Source organism: Aotus nancymaae, unplaced genomic scaffold (genome assembly GCF_030222135.1).
Source record: "Aotus nancymaae isolate 86718 unplaced genomic scaffold, 86718_ANA_hifiasm-v0.15.2.pri h1tg000033l, whole genome shotgun sequence".
Lineage (NCBI taxonomy): Eukaryota > Metazoa > Chordata > Mammalia > Primates > Aotidae > Aotus > Aotus nancymaae.
The window spans coordinates 2,441,338-2,447,607 of NW_026988447.1; the positions used below are offsets into that span (position 1 = coordinate 2,441,338).

General features: G+C 37.1%; 1 non-coding gene across 1 annotated transcript; it reads right to left on the reverse strand.

Moving 5' to 3' along the window:
- Nucleotides 1-5,793: 5,793 nt before the first annotated feature.
- Nucleotides 5,794-5,899, reverse strand: LOC135277845 (U6 spliceosomal RNA). The gene has a single exon (XR_010345426.1). It is a non-coding gene; the product is annotated as a U6 spliceosomal RNA (small nuclear RNA).
- Between the last annotated feature and the right edge of the window lie 371 nt (nt 5,900-6,270).

Below are 6,270 nucleotides of genomic sequence, written 5' to 3' on the forward strand. Positions count from 1 at the left end.
GTGTTTGTGTGTGTCCTTGTCAGGTTTTGGTATCATGCTGGCTTTGTAGAATGAGTTAGGGAGAATTCTTTCCTCTTCATTTTTTTGGGATAGTTTCAGAATGATTGGTATTAGTTCTTCTTTGTACATTTGACGGAATTTGCTGTGAATTCATCTGGTCCTGGACTTTCCTTTGTTGAGAGACTTTTACTACTGATTCAATCTTGTTGCTCATTATTGGTCTGTACAGGTTTTATATTTCTTCCTGATTCAATGTTAGTAGGCTTTGTGTCTTCAGGAATGTATCAATTTTCCATAGGTTTCCAATCTGTCAGCAAATAGTTGTTCATGGCATATAGTTGTAATGTCTTCTTTTTTATTTTTTGTTTATTTGGATTTCCTCTCTTTTTTTCTTAGACTAGCTAGCGTTTGATCAATCTTGATTACTTTTCCAAAGAAAAAATTTCTCATCATTGATCCTTTGTATTTTTTTAAGTCTCTATTTTATTTAATTAGGTTGTTTTCTTTCTTTTTTTTTTTTATTCTGCTAATTTGAAGTTTGGTTTGTTCTTGTTTTTCTAGTTCCATGAGGTCCATTGTTAGATCATTAATTCGTAATTCTTCTATTTTTTGATGTGTGCATTTACTGCTATAAACTTCCTTCTTAGCTTTTGCTGTATTCCACAGGTTTTGATATGTTACATTTCCATTTTTATTTTAAGAATTTTTGATTTCTATCTTAATTTCTTCATTGACTCAATGGTCATTGGGAACATGTTGTTTAATTTCCATGTATAGTTCCAAAGTTTCTGTTGGTATTACTTTTTAGTTTTATTTCACTGTGTTCTGAAAATTTATTTAATATTATTACAATTTTTTTTTTTTAATTGAGACTTTTTTTTTGACCTAACGTATAGTCTAATCTGGAGAATGTTTAGTAATTGTTTTTTAAATCTGAGTGCTCCTGTGTTGGGTGCATATATATTTGAAATTGTTATAGACTCCTGCTGGACTGATCCCTTTATCGTTATACAGTGACCTTCTTTCAATTTTTTTACTATTTTTTATTTAAAGTTAATTTTATCCGACATACAAGTGGAGCTACTCCTGCTTGCTTTTGGTTTCCATTTGCGTAGAATATCTTGTTCTATCACTTTACTTTCAGTCTGCATGTGTCTTTACTGGGAAGGTGAGTTTCTTATAAGCTGTATATACTTGAATAATTTTTATAATTCCTTCATCTATTCTATCTTTTCAGTAGAAAATGTAATCCATTTATATTCAAGGTTATTGATATGTGAGACTCTGTTCCTTTCATATTGTCTCTGTTTTCTGGTTATTTTATGCATTATTTGCTCTTTTTTTTTTTTTACTGTTTATTATTGTGGTTTGGTGGACTTCTGTAGTAGAATCAGCTGAGCACCTTTTCTTCTCTCTGTGAGTGCTTTGCCAGTGAGTTTCATACTTTCATGTGTTTTTGTGACTGTAAATATCATCCTTTCACTTCCTGGTTTAGGACTCCTTGAGCATTTCTTGTTGGACCAGTATAATGAAAATAAATTCCCTCAGCATTTGCTTCTCTGGAAAAGAAGATTTATTTTTTTCCATTTAGGAAGGATAATTTTGCTGGATATAGTATTTGTAACTATTAGCTTTTATTTCTTTTCTTTCAGCACTGGATATATCATCCCATTCTCTTCTGGTCTATGAAGCATCTGCTGAAAAATCCACTGTTACTTGATGTAGTTTCCTTTACAAATGACTAGATGCTTTTCATTTGCTGTTTTTAGAATTCATTCTTTATCTTAGACTTTAGAAAATCTAATTGTAATGTGCCATGGAGAAGTCCTTTTTGCATTTTATCTGCCTGGGGAATCTCTGAACTTCCTGTATCCAAATGTCTAAATCTCTTGTTTGACTTGGAAAGTTTTCATCTATTAATTTGCTAAATAGATTTTCTAATACTTCATTTTCTCTTTGCTCTCATGGATACCAATAATTCAAATATTCTTTTGCTTATGTTACCCTAAATGTCGTAAAGGTTTTGCTCATTATTTTGTCTTCTTTTTTCTTTATTTTTTTCTAGATGGATGATTTCAAAACATCCTGTCTTCAAGTTCTGAGGTGCTTTCTTCTGCTTAATCTAGTCTATCATTGAAGCTTTCGTGTGTGTCTGTGTGTGTGTGGTTTTTTTAAAATGAATTCTTCAGTTCCAGAATTTCTGTTTGATTCTTTTTAAAATATCTATCTCTTTGCTAAATTTTTCATTCATGTTCTAAATTGTTTTCCTGATTTACCTGTATTTTTTTCAGAATTATTTTGTATCTCACTGAGCTTATTTTAAGTCAATATTTTGAATTATTTATCTTGGATTTCAAAAAATTTCTTTCTGGTTAAGATCTATTGCTGGAGAATTATTGCGTTCCTTTGGAGGTGTCATATTTTCTTGCCTTTTTTTGTTTCCTGTGTCCTTACATTGATGTTTGTGCATCTGCTGTAACAGTCACTTCTTCCTATTTTTGAATTTACATTCATAGGGGAAGCCCTCTTCCTGAAGACATGGATATGATATTGGTTGGGCAGGCCACTTGCACTTTGATTCTGGTATATGCAGTAGTGTAGAGTGTAATCTCTGTAGGATTTTGAGGGACATAAGCACCATCAGTGGTGTCTATGGTTTTCTTAGTGGGTTAGGGTGTGGTTACTAGTAGAGACTATGGTGAAGTTGTGCTGAGGACAGAGATGCCGGCTGGGTCAGTCTTCAGTTCCCAGTGGTGGTACAGTGGACTAAGCATGATTGTCCTCGTGCCTCATGGGAGTTTCCACTGTCACATTGTTAGTAGTTACCATTGGGCAGATTCTTGGGTCTCCAGGTGGCTTGCTCAGATGCCAATTATAGCAGCCATGGACCAGTTGAGTGGGTGAGTTCTCTGGCCTTAGGAAGGCAGTGTGGTATGGGCAATGATAGTAGCAGTGGCAAGATAATTCTCTGGGTCCCAAGTGATGTACAATGATGTTGGCAGTGACTGCAATTAACTGAGTGGGCAAGTCTCCAGGCCTATGGATGGTGCTTGCAGGTAGCTTTCAGCTGGGGTGGTAGTAGCTGGGAGTTTAGGCCTAACCTTTGGCTTCTGGGAGGAGTGTTCAAGTGCTCAACATGGTAGATTGGGTTGGGCAATCCCTAGGAGCCCAGGCTATGTGTTCTATCTAAGAGGAGAATAAAGATGGGCTTGGTGGGCTTATGCTCAGATCCCCACTCCTGCCACCCCAGTGGTGAGATCAGGCACCCGCCATGGTGGGCAGGGATAGGGTAATACTCAGGTCACAAGCAGAGTGCTCTAGTGAGGGGCAGTAGCAGCTGTGCTGAGGCCCTGTCACTGGGGAGAGTGGGGCTGGCCTCAGTGGCCATAGCCCAGGCCGGCAAGTGGGGAAGGCATATCCCTCTCATGCTCTAGTGCCAGTGGCGCTTGCCCCTTAGCCCTGGTGGTGATACCTTGTTCATATCTTGTTCCTCAGCCCCAGCTGCTGGAGCCCTTGCCTAAGTTACAATTGAGTTCCAGTGGCAACTTGCACTGGCATCACAGTCTCTGTCCCAGTAATGCTTGCTTCCCATCACCAGCAGCTGTAGCTCACATCTCACATGCTTCTCAACCCCAGCTGCTTGACTGCTCCAAGCTAATGCCTCAGTTTCAGCAGCAACAACCCACATTTCTATAATACCTCAACTCCCACACCTCTGTGCCCCAGTGTAGTCTGCCAAAGGCTAGGTTTGAAAGTGGTGCCCTGCTGTGGCCACATTAGGTCTCAGAAAGGCCTTAGAAAGGGTGTGAGACTCAGCCTGAGCTCCCTCCCTGGAGCACTTCTGTCCTACGGCCTCATAGAAGCTCCCTGTGTTAGTTTCATGGGTTGGGAGGCATGGGCGGGCTCTCTTGTGGCCAGGATTGCATGATTCTATGGTGGGAATGTGGGGTCCTGGGATGTCTCTCACTTACCCTTTCCTCACTTTGTGGAGTCACTCCAGAAAATTGTTACTCAATAGAAATGAGACAGATAGCCAACTTCAAGATTTGAGGTACATTCTCCTTGTATTAAACCACGTGGCAAAATCAAGGTGACCATATTGAGAAGAAAATGTCCCTTCCATCAAACCACACTTATTTTTAAAAACTTTATTTTTCAGATTTAAAAACCACAAATATTGTGTCATAGATATGATCAGCAGGTAACAGAAAAAACACAGTAACAAGGACAAAAGACATTTGCGTAGACAAATGTGTGGAGCTTTGAAGATTTCCAAACCTCTAGCTTTGCAAGTTGTTTTCCTTGATTCGATATGACTTCAGTCCCCATGTACCTAACTGCAACCAGAGCCATATTGAATAAGGATGTACAGATACATTGTTACCGGGCATGCAAAAGGCTAAAACTGAGCAAGTTTGAGTAGACAGTAGCTGGAATTTGCAGCTAAAACAACTTGGCCTGAGGCTGTCATGGTCAAACATTAAAGTTCTTAAAATGTAATCCCTGAAAGAACTTACTCTTTATCAAGAAGTCAAAGTAGAAGTTAAGCTAACCACTCTTCTGTTCCATCTAGAGATTCCACCCAGTATCATTTCTTGCTAACCATGTGCCACATTGTCTATCTTACAAGGCGGCCTTGAACTCACGTTCTAACTATAAGATGAGCTTGTGATTTCAGGGTAAAATACAGGCTGGAATGCTTGTCATTGGCACTATCCACTTAGCTCCAAGTGATCACGGGCTATTACGTAATTTGGTGTGTATTTGCACACTTCTAAGTGCATTCAAAACTCACTGACACTAGCATTATTAAAACAATTCACTGAAGAGACAGAGCTCTAACCAAATGTATTTCTTGTTTCATTTCATATATACTAACCTTAGTAAAATATGTTCAAATTACTGGTTAATCTTCTTGGTGGCTTCAGGGTCAGTTTTACAATGTTTCTGTATAGTGTAGCATCTGCAATTATGTGAAAGATTCCAACTTTGAAAATAAGTAACCACTTACATCCAAGAGGAGAAAATAGAGCCAAACCTTGGCAAAAGTTTCGATGATCACTTCCTTTTTTATTTATTTTTTTTAATGGAGACACTGACAGCTTGTGTACTTTTGTTTGGCACTTACAGTAGGAGCAAAGAGAATTTATTAAAGAGAAAAGATGTTTTTCATTTTCTTAAAAGGAGCAGGTGTTAACTTAGGCTTCCAAAATTATTTGGAAAATGGAAATGTCCTATGGAAATTCACAGAGTCCTGAAAAATGACAATATAATAATTTTATATCTAGTTGACCCAGGTTTTGAACTTCTAATGCCTTGGAGGTGCACTGTAAAGGTACTGGCTAGGAACCAGGAAATCTTCAGTGTTGTTTCAGGTCCCACATTATCTATCTTTATGACTCGAGACAAATACATTTACATTAAGTAAGTGTGGGATTTGAAAAATACAAGTCTGGTGTCATCTCTGCACATCTTCTACAATGCAAAACAAGGCAGAGGCAATAAATCTGTAATTTTATTAATCTCCTGGTTAATGACTAGTCATATAAAATTATTGGGCCAATGAAAAACATTAGTAAAGACTCTAATCTGATATTAGAAACTTTGCCACCATTTAATATTAATTAATTAATTTTTAATTTTATGAGTACATAGTAAGTATCAATACTTATGGGTTATATGGTAATTTGATACAAGCATGTGTAATAATCACAATAATGTAATTCACACGTTAGGGTGAATGGAATATCCATCACCTAAAGCATTTATCCCCTGTGTCACAAACAATGTCATAAAAATATAGAGCACTTCACACATTTGCATGTCATCCTTGCACAGGGAACATGCTAATCTTCTCTGTATGTTTCAGTTTTAACCTAAGTGCTGCTGAAGTGAAGACTCCATCATTTTAATTGTTCATTTCCACTGAAAATATTTTCAAAGCAACTGCATAGGCAGCAGTGTGGAAGAGATCAGGAATAGATACTATTATTAACCGTTAGAATAGAATGGCTAAGAACCTTGATTGATGAATCTTATTTCTATGTCTTATAACAGCTAAATCTGCAGCTCATGTCAATGGCTTGATACCTGCTTCAAGGTGATTAAATTATTTCCAGATAATGCAATGATTGTTTCAACTGCCAACCACTTTTAAAAAGAAGAAATATACTTCTGTGTAAACTAGTATTAAGTTTATTTTGGTTTAAAGATATATTTTTTCTCAAACCGAGCAAATTTTTAAAAATCTATAATTGTCTTTTCTAGTTT